We start from the raw sequence: 17,361 nt of genomic DNA, 5'->3' as shown, positions 1-17,361 counted from the left end.
GGCATTCCTGGAACGTCCTAGGATCAGTGTGTCTGAGTGAGTGGGGGAGAGTAGTTGAGATAAGAGAAGTAACAGAGAATAGAATCTTATAAGTCCTTTTAGGCAATCATAAGGGCATTGGCTCTTATGCTAAGTGAAATGTTGAACAATTGTAGGGTTCTGAGCACAGAGTAGTTACACGATCTGCTTTATATTTTAAAAGGATAACTCTGGATGTCCTGCTTGCATCTGTCTATATGGGGGCATGGGTAGAAATAGAGAAATCTGTTGAAGTTCTTATAATCATTCCCAGTCAAACGAGAGAGGCAATACGTAGTTTGATTATAGATCTATTTTCACGGTTAAGTAACAGGATTTTCTAATGGATTGTATATGAGGTGTGAAATGAAGAAAGGACTCAACAATAACTCCAAATGTTTGTCCTGATCACTCAGAATAGTGGAGTTCGCATCAACGGAGATGGAGAAGGTGAATATATGCTATTTACGTTCAAAAGACTGATTGGGATCTCCAAGGAAGTGAGTAAGCATAGCTGAAAAGAAAAGAAAACCAAGAACTGGGTCCTGGAGCATTCCAACAGTTAAAAAATTTCCTGGTTACGAGGAAAATCCAACACAGGAGACTGAGAGGGAACAACTAGCTAAGAAGAAGGAAGCCCAAGAGAATGTTGTACCTGGAAATCAAAGAAAGTATGTCACAGAGGAGGAAATGTTGAACTCTGTTGAATTATGAAGACTGGTCCAGTACAATGATGATGGAAGAATGACCACTGATGGGACAGTGACAGTGAAAGCCAGCTTGGAGTGGTCTAAGAGAGACTAGAAGAAGAGAACTGAACAGAGCAAGTCAAAAATTTTTGGAGGAATTTTTGCAACAGAGAACAAAGGAGTAGAGCAGTCACTGGTGGGCATCAAGAATAACTTTTTAAAGTCTAAGGAAATAACAATATATTAAAATGCTGAAAGATCTAGAGTGAAAATGTGACGAGTGAGAAGGAGGAAAGAGTTTCTAAGGTTGTGTCTCAGAGTACATAACTTGGATTGGGACCTAATGCATAAATGGTAGGATTGGCTTTAGATAGAGGCATGGATGTGAAGTCCAGCTCTTTCCATCATGGGGCTGCACCACCCCAGGCTGGCAGCAAAAGAAGCAGACAGTGCAAGGCTCCAGGGGAGCTAATTTGTGGGCCAGGCCTGGGAGTGTTCTACTTGACTGCCCACCATGTTCCACTGGCTACAGAGTCAAATGGCTACGCCCAACTCAAGGGCGGCCAGGAATTAGGCTGTGTGACAAGGAAAAAAGGGACATGGCTTTAGTGAACAACTAATCATCCTCTCCCACACCTTTAGTTCCTTGATTCCCAAAAAAACATCAATTGTAAGACTTATTACTGATTAAGTAACAGAAATGTAATGAATAAAAGGGAAAAAAGGACACTTACAGTACTATCTACCTTAAGATATATCCTAATTGGATAATGTTAATAAGAGGAAATATCTGTTGACTATTGCCTATTCTGAAACAATACACTCGGCAGTGCCATTTGCTTTTACTTACCTTTAAAGAACTATTCCATCGATAATGTGATTTGAGGAAAGCTTCTGCTTTTGTGTTAAACTCATTAGCTCAGTTATTCTTTAAAAGAACCTCCTAAATTATAATTAAAGTCAATGATAAATGAGTGCCTTAATATTTAAGCGATCGTAAACATATTAAGTAAATCTCATGTTATTTTTTTGCTCTTGTTACACGACTGGGTTTTCATCAGAGAATTGAGGCTTGGGTTCAAGTTCAAGTATGCATTTAGTAGGGTGAGGGTTAGGGTTAGGAGTGGAGCTGCAGCTGAGTTTAGAGCCAGGGTGGGTGTCAGGTTCAGAGTTAGGGTTAGGGATTAATTTTGATAACTTTTGACTAATTTTGAGATTTTTAAAAATTGATATCCTTGGTAACTTTAGGTATGGATGTATAATGCTGTATTGATCTTATTCTGTCAACAAATTTGTTTAAATCCTATTAATCATGGAGACAGATCATGTTCTTTGTGCCCGGATCCCATTTTAGTGATGCTTTTTAAGATAAACTCTGACTCTGTCCTGCTTTTCTTTAAGGTTTGACTTGCTCTTTGTTGAGGAAATTGAAATACATTTCCTAATCTCTGTTGAAGTAAACCTGAAAATCGAATGGAATTTTCTATGAATTGCCTCAAACTTTTACCTTTATGCTCAATCTCAATTGCTTTTAATACCATTTCATGCACAGGTTCTGAATCTACATCCTGTGTCAGCACTTTGGCCTTTCTTCTGAAGGTTTGGGAATCATCTGACATGTAAATGTAAGACCTACGTAGCTTTAAAGAGTTCATCCTTAGAGTAGTATGTTCACATGATCACTTCCTCAATGCTGGGCTCTCCCTGGTATTCCAAATGCATCAAGGTTGAAGGAAAGGCATTTCTGCCGACATATGCAACATTACATGAAATAATGGAGGAACAACAAATTGTATCTACATGAGAGACATATTAGATAGTAAATTTAAATGATCATAATAGAAACATCAAAAACTGAAATTGTTACTTATAAATATGACTACCTTTCAGTGATTGATATTATTAAATATGGGGTATTTATTTAAAAAACAACAGTTAGCTTAGAATGAATAAAAGAATTTCAGAGTTGGTAGAGAAATTAGAAAATGTTTAGGGCTAGCCCCCTGCAACTAGGTATAAATTTTGTTCTCATTGAGGCATGTTCTTTCTGATATCTGAACAGAATAAATAAATGCAGAGAATCTGTAAATCATATTTGGCTGAAAACCCTCTCCAAGGAACAATAAGTATTCCTTTGTCAAGAGAAACCTTTCATTTCTTCCTTGATCGCCCATTGTAGATCTGGGTGACTTTTCCAGAATAAGATCTAATTGTGATTTATTGTCTTGAGCCCAGGCCCTTCATGTCTCTTCCTACAGATGCTTTCCAAATCCTGAATTATTCTAAGCCAATTTCATGTCTGTCTTATTTCTTTCCACTTTCAAACTTAACTCTGACAAGCATGCCTTGTAGGAGTCTTTGAGTTCTTTGTGCCTGAGGGCATATTCACAGTTCAGTACTTTCAGAAAACGTTGTCACCCCCTTCACCCTACAAATACTGTGGAACAAAAATGCTTCTACAGTGTAATGTTCTAAATAAATAAGTTTATTTTTGTAGTATCTTCGAGCAACTGACTACTGTCATCATTTTAATCAGAACCAGTCCTAGGTAACACTGTTAGGTTGATAGGTTGGCTGTGGAGTTTTCCTTGTATCAGGCCTCTTCCTGTCAATTCTTTCTAGCTAGCTAGCTACCTCTCATCTCTATAGACTTAAGGGTTCATGTATTTTTTCCTAAAGGTCTGCAATCCATTAACTGTCCTTAATTATTTGTGTGCTCAACTTGTCTGGATTTGGCCACTATAAATTTTTTCAAGCTGAGTCTTGTGGCCTTTTTGTCATTAATCTTGTTTCCTTTCATTCTGAAATAAAAGATGTTTCAAACTCAAGTTGTATGTTACTCGAGCAAAATCATATATAATTTCTCCAAGCAGATCTGATTCCTTTTACATGTGGGATCTTCCCGGATCGGGGCACGAACCCGTGTCCCCTGCATCGGCAGGTGGACTCTCAACCACTGCGCCACCAGGGAAGCCTCTCTTATTCTTTATTTATTTCTTACTTCCTTCATAGTGAGAACCAGGGCTCCCAACAACCATCAACATATTTACTCATTTGCTCCATCTATAATGTATTTAAATATCTTCAGAATTGCTTCAACCACATACACGTGCTTTCTCATTTCTCACACGTAAGTTAGTACATAATAAATGCTCTTTGCAACTTTTCTTTTTTCACTGAACTATGTATCCAGGAAATCCAGCCCATACCAACTGATAGAGATACTTCTCAGTTTCCTTTATGGCCACAGTGCATTCATTTTGCGAATGTAGCCGAGTTCATTCAACCCATCTCCTGAATGCAGCCATAAAAGTAGTTTGCAGTATTCTGTCATTTCAATAATGCTGCAGTGAATGACCTTGTGTATATGTGTTTTCATCTTATTGGAAACCTACCTTTAGGGTAAATTCCTAGAAGTGAGATGGTTGGTTTGAAGAGTAAATGCATTTATATCTATTGTGTGAGCTCTCTATTCATCGTTTTTGCTTCTGTTTCTACATTTCCTCAATTTTAATTGGGGAGACATTTTAGACATGGAAACTTTCTTTGCAACTGTTACCATCTATCATACATAGATGGCAATTATAAGTATAAAACTGAATTAAATTTAGTGGGTTTGGGCATTCATCTTACAAATAGGAAAAACAAACAAACCAACCAACCTAGGGGTAGCCAAAGATTGGCTCATTAGCTGTACACAGTGATGTCTGTTTTATATGCACTCATCTTTGTTCAAGCCACAGGCAATGAGAGCCAGACAGGATGCTTCTTTAGAACTATTCTCTTCATTAGCAAGTACTAGATTGTGCTATACCAGGTACCCATGTGCTAAGTGTGAATAGAGCCCCATGTATTCACATAAATGCTGCACTTACAGAAAGACTGAAATAATCCCCCCATGGGTTGCAAGTAGGCTCTTAAGGTGCTTTGCTAAGTCCCCTGATTGGTCCCTTTTCCTTGGCCCACCAGTTTTCTCCTGCAGTTGTTTTTGGTGCAAGAGATCAATTCTGATCCTCTTCCCTCAGAACTGGACCTTGATTTCAGATCTGATTAAACTGTCTTCTAAAATGTACTACTGAATTTTAATGGACATAGAGAAAAGGACACGTCAATTTACAGCTTGATGAATTTCCACAAGTGAGACAAGGCCCTAACTCATGAAAGAAACAATTATCAACACACCCGAAGCCTCCCTTTGTACCCCCTTCCAGCCACTACCCTCATGCAAAGGAAACCATTATCCAGACTGCTTACACCATAGGTTTTACCTGTTTATGCATTTTGTACAAAAGGAAACATAGAATATATAATACATTCTTTTGTGTCATGTGTCCTCCTTTTGCACTGACTGTACCGCTATTCTGCACTCAGCCTTTGTGAGATCAGAAACCTCTCTGTACTGTCACCGGGTTATCTGCACTGACCCGGGGTCCAGCTCAGATTCAGGTTGGCCACATATGCCTTCACTTGGCATTAGCTCCTTGACATCTCACTCGGCAACCCGGAGCTGCTTCCAGGTCTGAGGGTTGGGTACACTTTGCTGCGCTGGTCAGTATTCCCAGCCTTCCTCTTATTTACATGGTGCTGTGACCTTGGCTATATTTTCTCCCCTATGGAAATCCTGAGCTTTCCGTGCGTTCCCACAATGGCATTTTTGACACTTTTCTTCTTGCAATAGACATAGGTGTGTGCAACATTTGTCGGTATTCACTCGATAAATATAAATTAAGAAAATTACTGTTGAAGAAATGTGCATCTAATTATAACTACATATACAAATATCCACTAAATCCCATAATTCAGTCAATCTGTTAACAAATATTTACTGAGCACATTCAATGTGCGAGACACTGTCCTAGCTGGGGAGGCCCAACGTTTAACAAGACAAATAAACCTCTCTGAGACCCTACATATAATCACCCACTGTACATCTTCTTAGAGCAAAGACAATGGGGACACAGAAACCAAGAACCAAACTTGGTCTCTCACCTTCCCTGATCTTGTCATAGGATCTGACCCAGAAAGTATGCCCAGGTAAGTACTCAGGGAATGGTAGCTAGTATTAGAAGTGGTGCTTGATCTTAGTCAAAATGCCTAACGCCTCTGCACTTCAATTGAATCAGTTGAGAAATATATCTGATTCTATTACGTATCCACAGATTTTATATGATTGGGGGAAGAATAAAAGTTATTTAGTAGTAAAGGTTGAGTGTGTGTGTGTGTGTGTGTGTGTGTGTTTGTGTGTATATATCATCTGATATCACATCACAAAATCCCTTCTAAGGGAAAGGAAATTTCTCCTGTATTTTTTCAGTTCTGTTATCAAATACTTGTTTGTGCCAGGATGAACGGAAACAGCCTGAATAACTTTATGATAAATTCACAGTCTATTCTGTTGCTCTAGGCTATCACATACAGCTCTATTTTCCACTTTGTATACTGTAACAAAACTGAAAAATACACAAACAGGAAAGTCACTGTGCGGATAGAATGAACAATTGTGCTTGCTCTTTGCATAGGATGAATAATCCCTTCACCCTGGGCAACTTAGCTTTCATATATGAAGTGTGGGGGATGTGCTTCTTAACTTTCTCGGAAGAATACTGTGAAAGCTAACTAATGAAACATGATGTTTTCAAACAGATGCTCTTATACTCCAGACGAAATGAACAGTTACATCTCAAGACGCAACTGGAGAAAGCTGTTTTAGCTTCAGGAGAGCTCTTTTCTTTGCTGATAGAAGAAATGTCTATATTGTTTAGAATGCATGTTTTCTAGAGTCGAGTTTTTAATGAAGAATACAGAATTAAATGATGTTCATAGTGTCACATGGTGTTTAATTCAGAATAAAGAGCTATGTGAGGTTTGAAACTTGGACACTTTTTAAAGGCCAAACATTCCTCATGGGTGGGTTGAAGCATTGGTTTTGAAAAGCATCTTTGGCTCATTTGTCACCTAGGAGAGAGTAATTCTGAAAATCTCTCTTTGAAGTTTGCTTGTAAATAAATGAATGCAGAGAGTCATCAACCAACTTCTCATGGTTTGACCGAGGAATATTTCCTGAGTTCATGAGGACAAATGTACGATTCCTCTTAGAAGCCATTGTCTTTCTTATAAAACCATTCCCTATTCTTCAAACTGTACACAACACTGTCAACACTGCAGTGGTAGCAAATAGGTTTTACTGGCCTAACTTCATAAGGCTCTTTTCTAATAGTTAGGTGTAATGAGTTGAACTGTATCCCCCTAAAATTCATATGTGGAAGTCCATCCCCCAGGACCTCAGAACATTATCTCATTTGGAACCAGGGTTGTTGCATACACAAGTAGTCAAGATGAGATCACGCTGGGGAGATTTGGCGTTCAGTACATATGACATTCCATCATGTATATGTACAGCCCATTACAGTTAAAATGTGGTGGTCACCCAGTTTTCTGTGGACAGTGAAAGAAAGAACTGAGGAGGGCCATGGTGGCGAAGGTCACAGGCAAATTAATTAGACAGCCCTGGTTTCGAATCCCAGCTCCACTGTTCATTCACCACGTGTACCAGGGAATGGACTGCCTTCTTTAATCCTCAATTTCTGCATTTGTAGAATGGGCTTAATACTAATAAAATCCACATCACCATATTTCAGTTATTTTGCAGATTAAATGAGGTAAACCATCTCAGACACTTAATCGACCCTCATAAATGCTGGTTCACTGTTATCATTTATTAACTGGTACAGGTAGCGTTTTTTGAACGGCTCTGCTACATCACAGGAGGGAGTTTCCATATATTTCACTCACTACTGCTGCATATTAATATGACCATGAACCATTTAAATGGGAATTACAATCGACCCGCCATCGCATCAAAATGTATCAGTGAAGTTCACGGGAGAAGTGCCGTTTCTTATCTCAAATAATCTTTCCTTTTGGAAGTACAACCTAGTTTTTCTAGGAGGAAGACTTTTCTCCTTATCTAGCTTCTGAAAAGGCACTGATGCTAACTGAGTGAACTGTTCAGTCTATCAACACAACTTCGTATTGCCAGAATGATAATACAGCTTATAATTAAGCAAGTTTATTCAAGCAAACAAAATTTATTTGCCAAGACGTTTTAACATTCTATTAGTTCTTCCTCAAAGTCAACATTGAATAAATTAGTTACTTGGCAAATTGTGTGCACAAGTGACACACGTAGTACAGATGTCCCCATGGTCACCAGGGGCACAAACAGACGTAAAGTCACCCAAGATGACCGGGCTTTTGTTTACAGTTATTGGAGTGATTTTTACTGTCATTATAACTAGATTATATTCTTCTTGAGGACAGATCTATCAACCGCTTACTTGAGATCTTTAAACCACTTTTAATATTGTGTTCTATGATTGATGATGATGTTAATAATACTGATAAAGCATTAGGAGGAGGTGAAATGAGAGGAAGATAAAAAGATAAGCCTACCTTTATGGCACGTTGTTGTGAGCTATTTAATCTATCCAATTTTCACAAAACCCCATAAGGTTTTGTGGGGTTATGTGAAATGTATGTTTCACATAATGTATACTATTGTTTCACATAATGAAACAATATGTATACATAATGTATACTATTGTATCCCTTTTACAACTAAAGAGACTAAGGTCCATAAAAGGTTGATTAATATGGTTAAATGTTCACTGTTACGAAGTGTTAGAAAGGGTTCTGATATTTCAAGTCCAGCTCCAGAGCCCACACTCTCTTGTTCTATATTGTATATGCCATCAGATTGTTTTCATTTAGTCAAAATAAGCAAGTGGTCATTATAGTAATGGTACTTCTTGCTAAACCAAAGAAAGGTATGTGGCTCCATATTGAGTACCGGGGTCAGTATACCCGGATTTGTGGCTCAGATGTAAGTAACATCACATCTTTCAGCTTCAGCCCATTTATCTTCAGAATGAAGTACTTCAATTTAATGCTACACTCTTAAACATCTATTTTGTGCTTGGCAGTGAACTCAGTACTAAGAATATTAGTGAGATGTGCCCTAGAGGACTGCATCAACTCCACCATTCTTCCAAAGGTGGAGAGTTCACGTTATATAACTTAAACATTACTGATTTAAAGGATATGATTTCAGAATTCTAAACAAAAGCCAGCTTTTTATCAATTTGTACATTATCTGAAATCGGGAAAGAGACATGATTATGTATAGAGTCTCACTATTCATTCCTTCCTATTTCAGTAGAAGATTCACCTGCTAGTAATGACTTCCTGTAACAGAGGACAAACCTGACTCCATATTGGATCTATTCCTTTAGCGCTAACCTGTGTGCTCTGTTGCCTGTGCTGAGTCATGCTGGCTCTGCACCTTTGTAATAGAATGTTGCCTACAGCCTGAAATATACATGAGAGTCCATTGTCAAGGCTCTGCCTCCAAGGCTTGCCCTTTAAAGATATAACACTTTTCACTCATATAGAGATAAAAAGTTGCAAAACAGAGAATAACATTTGTCTTGTTGGAGGTTTATAGGTCTGGCCTACACGGACAGCTGCAAGAACAAAGGATTCAGGGACCAAGAAGTCTGCAACAACCAGCCACGCCCCCTCTGCTTTTAGCATAAAAGCAGCCTGAATTCTAACTCCCACTAGCCCCTCATCTTCTCCCTCTGCTGACTTTCCAAATAAAGTTGCTATTCCTTGCCCCAATACCTCATCTCTCTCTCGATTCACTGGTCTGTTATGTGGCGAGCAGTGTGAGCTTGGACTTAGGAACATTCCCACTTTTCTCTGCATTCCCAATTTCTTGCCTACGTAACTAAGGACACTCAGTTCCTCAAGAAACCTCGACTGACCGTGACCCTCGAGCACTCTGAATGAAGCATTTTTTGTGTGTGTTCAACCAGTGCATCCTCTATCCATTAGGACACATACAGTCATACAATATAATTATAAATTTAAGTATTTAGCATTACCACTAGATTTTTTTGCCCCTAGAAGGCAGTAATTGTGTTATCTCCAACCTTCAGTGAATTGCAGGCCCTCAGTAAACGCCTATCAAAGCTGATTCTCTTTTCATGATCTGTCTGCAATTTGCACTGCAAATTTTAATTCTTCCAAATCTGCCTTCTGGTCTGGAAACACAGGAGCCAATTTTAAGTCCTTTTTCTCACAAGAGTTCTTCAAATATTGAAAACAACACACTCTATCTTTAAAGTGTATACACATCACTTGTGTGTATTTTTTAAGTTGAAGTATAGTCGGTTTACAATACTGTGTTAGTTTCAGGTGTATAGCAAAGTGATTTGGTTTTTCATATATATGTATATATGTATATATACACACATATATATACATGCAATTCGTTTTTTCAATTCTTTTCCATCATTAGTTATTGCAAGATATTGCATATAGTTTTTGTGCTATACAGTAAATCCTTGTTTATTATATGTTTTATGTATGGTAGTGTGTATATGTTAATCCCATGTTCTTAATGTGAATGCTTTTAAGCTGTAGATTCTGATTTGAAAGGTCTGTGGTGGGTCCCTGAGATTCTGCATTTCTAACAAGCTCCCAGGTGATGCTTCTGCTGCTGCCGTAGAGACATCTTTGAGCATCTTGCTTCCGAGAGGCCTCGCACTCTATCTGCAGCTTCTCTACCTCCATGGCTAACCAGCAGAATCTGTTTCAGCGAACGCTTAGAAGTCTGTTTTGGAGTCTGCTCATCTTATTCTTTTCAACTAGCCTAAGAAGATAGGAGGGAGGACTGTAGTCAAAAATAGGTTATTTTCCTTGATTTCCAAAGTTAATAAAAGTGAATTCATTAAACTAATTTAAGGGAAGCATCATGGTCATATTTTCACTGAAGTTTAATAAAAAAGTATGTGAAAGACCTGTCCAGATGCAATTTGTACTGTGATGCATAGGACTCCATGTGACAATTAATAAGATCGCAATTCAAATGACATAAATTAAGTTGGCATTCTCAATTATACTTGAAAATGAGTTGTTAGTCATTTCGGGCTGAGATGCACAGATGTAATATAATGCACTTCCCAATGCATTAATAGAGAAAAGCTATTGTAAAGTGAAAGTAACAGGCTCTTTTGAATTTTCAAGAATAAATCCAATATAAAATACTATGGTAATATATCTGGAAGGCACAAATTTATAAAGTCAAATAACAAGTGGTTAAAATGAGTAAGTCATTGTTCTAAACTCTTCATGTGAATTATCAGTTTATACCAATAACCTGTACTGAGATAAGTACTATTGAGGAAGGTGAATTAGTTATTATTATTATTTTATAGATGAGGAAATGTAGGCACAGAATGGTTAAAGAAACAGCCCAAAGTTACACAGATCTGTGTAGCCTAGTTATGACGACTGGCCTGCGTGGTCTGATTCCAGAAGGTACCATTGGGCTGTTATTTTCACTGCCTCTCAGGGGCTGCAGCCACACAAGCAGCATGGTTTACTGTGCTCTAAATCCCCCCCGTAGGCCTCCTAGTGTTCCTCTAAATTCCACTAAGTTATCACTTGAGCAGAGTAGAGACATGCACTTTAAATGAGGGAACTGATATTTATTTATTTAAAATAGTTATTCAATATATTTGTAGGTACCTATCTATCAATATGTTATATAAATTTGCATTCGCTTGGAGTCATTTAGCTTCATGTCACTGAAATCCAAGCTTGATCTGATAAGAAAAATATTAGCATCTCCATTATTTGAGTCCAGAGTAAAATAAAACACCTGAGAATATCTTTATGCTTAATGAGAACACTCCCCCTTTCAGAGAGCTCTCCCAGCAATCAAATATACTTTAAAAAATTACAATTATTACATACATCCTCTTTTATCTCATAGATGGAAAACACACTAGACAGAATGAAGGATTATATATTGTTATTCCATTGTCTGTAAGAAATCTTATAAGATTATATCATTTTCCTTTTCCTAACTATGTATGCCAACAATATATTCACTATTATTAATAAAATTTTTATCTTACACATTTTTGGAAAAAAACTAAACACATAACCATGTGGGTTAGAATGGTTCTATATACGTGTATACGTGTAGAATAGTGAGTGACTCACAAATTGACACAAGACCAAAATCTCATGACCTCTTAAAATGAGAATCTCACAATACAAATGTGTATTTAGAAAGGTGATCAAAATTCACCAGTAGAAGCATTACAGTATATGCAAAAGGATCTGGACCATCCACTCAACTTATTAAAATTCATGAGACTTTAAAAACACTACCTACCCTAAGAGAGGTGTAAATAGAAAAATCTATTTCACAGAAATAAGAAGCCTATTCTAAGTTCACCTTGGAAATTATTTTCTTCCATACAATTCCTGAAGATTTTTTACACTATTTATATCAAGGGTCATTTCAGAAAGGGTTTAATACAGATTACTCTGATATGTTTTATTTCTCAATAAACTGTCTATAAAATTATTCTGAATATGCCTGCCTGGTCCATTTCCCCAAGTGTCTGTTCACAGCAACAATGCACCTGTGTACATAAACAAGCAAGGGAAATTCCTATCTATTGGTGAAAAAATTCCTTTATTGTCCTAAGTGAAGAAGAGGCTGTTATTATCTGATGGAAGATATATAAGCAAGTGACAGGGATAGTTGTCTTCCTCAGGGTCATATGCAGGAAAAATTCTAGATTTTTTGGAAAGAATTTAAGTACACTATTGAACTGTGAAACAGTTATGTTTTACATCTATAACTGGAACAGATTTTTTAAGTGATTTGAAAAATTAGTGCAACCACTACAACAAATGGTTGAAAAGATAGGACAGAATAATCCATTCATTTTTAAACACTGTCCCTTTACATGGCTCACTGGACACATGGCGATCATTATGGTAACAATTTGTTTCAAGCACTGCAATGCACTTGGCATAGAGTGAGGTCTACCAGCCATGCCTCATGAGCCTAGCCTGCACTGCACCAGCAATGGCCACTCCATTTGTGAATCGGAAAATATGCCAGAGATTTGTCCACATTCCACTTCCTACTTTGTCATGTTTCCTTCACCTACAATATTTTCAGGTACTGTAAATTATGAATATGGGTAAACAGAGGTCAACTGGACCTGGAAAGGACAGAGGGAGACTAACAAATCTGGAAATTATAACAGACTCTAGTCACTGAATACAAATACTACACTAGTTTTATAAAATGCTTCTAAGATTGGCAATTGATGACACACATTTCTAAATCCTTATTGTTTGCAAAATTTCTTACATAATCTCACTTAAATCTCCCAAAAGGCATCATTCCCATTTCTCAGTTTAGGAATTTGAGGCACAAGGGACTTCCGCGATTTTATAAACCAAATAAATGAACCCAGATACTTGAATTCAGACCTTTTGAATCCATATCTTGGCTTTCTCTTTCCAAGTACCTAGTGGTAGGCTAACCTAGAAGGATGTTTTGGGAACGTTTACTATGCAAATATTGGTTGATGGGCTCTTTGGTTAAAAAAAGTAGAGAATACATGTTCCCGCTATTGACTTGATATTCATAAAATCAAAGAATTTACTAAATTAATCTGTTAACCACTATTTACTTTCCAGATTTTTTAAATGTTTCAAATTTGTTAGAAACAATTAAGTTTTATGTGCGTATATATGTGTGTGTGTGTGTGTGTGTGTGTGTATGTATTTGGGGAGAGCATGTAAGCAACAAAGAGATCTGAGTTTTTTTCACAGATCTAGGAAATTAATACTCTACTTAATATTGCTTGGAGAATACAAAATTATATATTTCTATATTCTTGATAAGGATCTAACAATGTAATTTAAATATAATAAAACATTCCTGTTCTGTGGGACTTTCCTTTCAATATATTCAGTGATTACTGATCCCACTCTGACACTATTAATGAAAGAGGTTAAAACAGCTTAAAAAAATAATTAGGAATATGTAAGCATATTCTCACTATTTAAAGACAATTTTAAAAAGAGAAAGAAAAACTGTGTTTACACTGCAGGTAAATTTGTAGTATGTTACTATCCTAAAAAACAATAATAATACGTAAGGAAGGCATTCACTATTAATACTCCAATTTCCTATTTTGGCTCCAAATATCTACATTCAAAACCAGTAACTGAATTACCTAAGCAAAACTAAATGCAGCCACTTAGAAAAACGTGCTGGAATTCAATGGACTTTTGATAAGAAATGCTTATATAAGAATACTTCCTTTTTCTCTAACAGATTATACATAGGAAATCTGAAAATACCTTGAAAAGTATGCAAATTAGAGTTTGGCAAATTAATTAATTTTTGGCAATTTTACCAACCTGCACATATGTTCCTTTTATATTGGAAAGGAAATGCTAAATAGAAGGAAATGGCATTGAGGATAAAGTGTAAAGGAGTCTATTATGCTTAGTATTATCAAAGAGGAATAAGAAGCTTGACTAGTTTAGCACATTTAGCAACTCACATATTTGAGTATTAAATATTCAGCTAAAGTATTCTTCAGAGGTCTTTTCAAGAACCAGTCTCATCCACAATGAGACTCATGACTTTAAAATCTTGTGAGACTGTCGTAATTTCTTATCTACATGACCTATTCCTCACTTATTTTAACATATCATCCAATGGTTATAAAATAATTCAGAATCTCCATATGGACATATAATAAAAATATTATAATAAAATTGGTCGTGGTTGTCCATTTCTACAATCATAGAAAGAATAACCATTGACATTTGTTAAAAACAGTATTTCAGTGATTGAACTTACATTATTTTGCATTCTTCTCAGGTAATCAATCATTTTAGGAAAAAATAGGAAAAGCAACCTTAAAACTTCATCAACTTTGAAATGTTTTGACTCTCTGAAACTTTACATTGTATAAGGTGTTATCCATCAAAAAGCTATCCAATCTTATCTATGTGAGAAATCTTTTTTTTTTAACTAGCCTTCATTTTATTTTATTTTATTTTTTCTAACATCTTTATTGGAGTATAATTGCTTTACAATGGTGTGTTAGTTTCTGCTGTATAACAAAGTGAATCAGCTATATGTATACATCCCCATATCCCCTCCCTCTTGCATCTCCCTCCCACCCTCCCTATCCCACCCCTCTAGGTGGTCACAGAGCACCCAGCTGATCTCCCTGTGCTATGCGGCTGCTTCCCACTAGCTATCTATTTTACATTTGGTAGTGTATATATGTCCATGCCACTCTCTCACTCTTTTAAGTGCAATATACATTACATTAAACAGTTGGAGTAAAAGAAAGTTTGATATTTGATTACCATTTTTAATAAATTTAAGCCCAGTATATTTTTGGTTGAGATTTGTAAGTGCTAACCTTTAATCTCTTAGTGCATGTTAAGACATAAGTTCAAAAGTACTGAAGAACTTTTAGGAAACAACAAATTTTATCTCTTTTAGAATACATCAAAGTGCTGGACTATTTTTTAGATTAGTGAGGGTTAAAATATTTCTATCATAGATCATTAAAGTAATGTTAATTCTGTTGCAGGCTCATTGGCACTTAAGTATATTTTACAGTGTTTAGTTTGTGTCTCAAATTTGTTTTGATTTTTAAAATTTTATAATTAGCTCACTATATTTTCATCTAGAAATAATCATTCATTGCTCACCATGTACTCATTTTTAATGAGAAATACATGATTTTAAAGGAAGCGACAAAATGAACACCAGAAAGGCAAAAAACAATAGCAATACACCCCTTATCACCATCAGAAAGGGCTGAGAGTCCAGTATGTCGATGTAGCCTACCTTCACAACTTGTGATACTTTCGCTGAATGACCTTGTCTCCCTGACTCAACCACTGGCATTTTATGTAGACCAGAAGAGTCCAAGTCACCCTCCTTAGTTCTTTTCACTTACTTCTCTGTATTTAGTCAGAATGGGACCCTCCCTTACTTCTAAGTCTCTGATAACTAAAGCTCTAGTACCACTGCATTTCAGCAGTGATCTTTAGAGCAGCCATCTTTATAAACTACCTTAGTGCATTATGATAGGAGAGGATTTGACATTCTTTCAACTGTGGGATGAAGACTTTACAGAAACAGAAATCTGAAAGATAGTCTGGAGTTTGGCTGCAGCCACTCAAGTAATTGCATTTTCGGTTAGCACCCACAGAGAGTCAGAAAATAATGAATGCTCTCCTGGAAGAGTTTGTGATCTGAGCCCCACTCATCTACACCCAGTTAGTTGTTTGGTCTGTTGTTTGGTTAGTCATTTGGTCAGTCTCTCTCTCTCTGCTCAACTTTAAGGAAGGTCCTTTCTAATTTTTCTCTTCTACCATTGTTTTTCACAGTTGATCTCCTCTATCCCCACCTTACCTACAGGCTGAAAACCAATCTAGAATATGGTTCTCAATGTCGACCGCACATTAGAATGACGTGGGGAGCTTTAAAATCTCAATGCCTAGACCACCTAATTCCAAATCTCTGGAGGTAGGGCCCAGACATCCATGTCTTAAAGCTTTCTAGGTTCCACTGTGTATCCAGGGTTGAAAACCGCTTTTCTATAAATTATGCCTGAGACTTTAAATTATCTTAATTGTGAGATGAAGACTTTCCATAAAGAGAAATTTTCTCCTCTACTTGCTTCCTACAATTTACACATCCCAATATACAAATGTTCTTGCCATACAATCATGGCTTAATAGAAGTTACTTCTGAAGGACTACTCTCTCATACGTACTTTTGATTATCAGAATATTATAAACTTATCTCACATGACAGTTATGATCACTGGATACTTCTGTGGAAGTGACCACCTACCCAAGCCTGGAGCACTAAACTCTGCATACTCACAAAAATTGCTTGAGGATTTTTAAGATATAAATTCTCTAGGAGTGGGCCCTGATCAGGTTGAAAATCCCCAGCATTCTGTCTAATACATAAATTAAAAAGGATTTCCTCCCATTCCTCCTTCTTTTTGTTTAGTATTGATGGTTTTACTTGATTTTGGTTATGGTTGCCTTTTAAAATAATTAAACTAAAATAGATCCCTCAACATTTAGTATTTTAGAATAATTTATTTATATGGTGTGAATACTTGAGTGAATATACACAACTTTCCAATTTAATTAAAATAATTTTAAGAGTAAGTGGATTAAACTTTATATTTTTCTCTCCTAATAAAAGGATAAAGTGCCTATAGATCTATAATAGGGGTTTAAACTACGACTATAATATGAGAATGTTCTTTTCTTACCACAAATCACTGCTCCCACTCCTCTAAATTATTTCTTCATAAGTTCAACAGTTTACTCAAATTGAAGATCTCTGTCTCGAAAAATATCAGTGTCATTAATATAACTTCTACTTACATGATTCTGATATAATAGGTCGGGGTGTGCCTGGTATCCATATACTTTAAATTCTTCTCAGGTGACTCAATGGAGAGCCCAGATTGAGACCTGCTGCCCTAAACCTTGAATAGAAACTGCAGCCTAAGGAAACTCTCTTCAATCAACAAGAATGAATGAATGAATGAATGAATGAATAGCTTCTCAGCGGTTTCAATAGATAAATACTGGCAAATGCACACACCTCAGAGTGAGGACTAGTAATATTTTAAAACGCTTAACACTGAGGAGGGGATGCTAATCGTGGTGCCTGATGTGTTCCAGAGCTGTGGCTGCTCTTTCATTTGCT

The 17,361-nt window shown here is 36.6% G+C and overlaps 1 protein-coding gene across 1 annotated transcript in view; it reads right to left on the bottom strand.

Annotated features, from left to right (window-relative positions):
- The window catches only part of CNTNAP2 (contactin associated protein 2), a 2,003,631-nt gene that overhangs the window by 1,339,818 nt on the left and 646,452 nt on the right, over positions 1-17,361 (bottom strand). The window lies entirely within an intron of this gene.

This window comes from Neophocaena asiaeorientalis, unplaced genomic scaffold, assembly GCF_003031525.2.
Source record: "Neophocaena asiaeorientalis asiaeorientalis breed wild unplaced genomic scaffold, Neophocaena_asiaeorientalis_V1.1 scaffold798, whole genome shotgun sequence".
In the NCBI taxonomy this organism is placed as follows: Eukaryota; Metazoa; Chordata; class Mammalia; order Artiodactyla; family Phocoenidae; genus Neophocaena; species Neophocaena asiaeorientalis.
The sequence above is the reverse complement of the archived record's forward strand: the minus strand, read 5'-3'. Positions and strand labels throughout refer to the sequence as shown.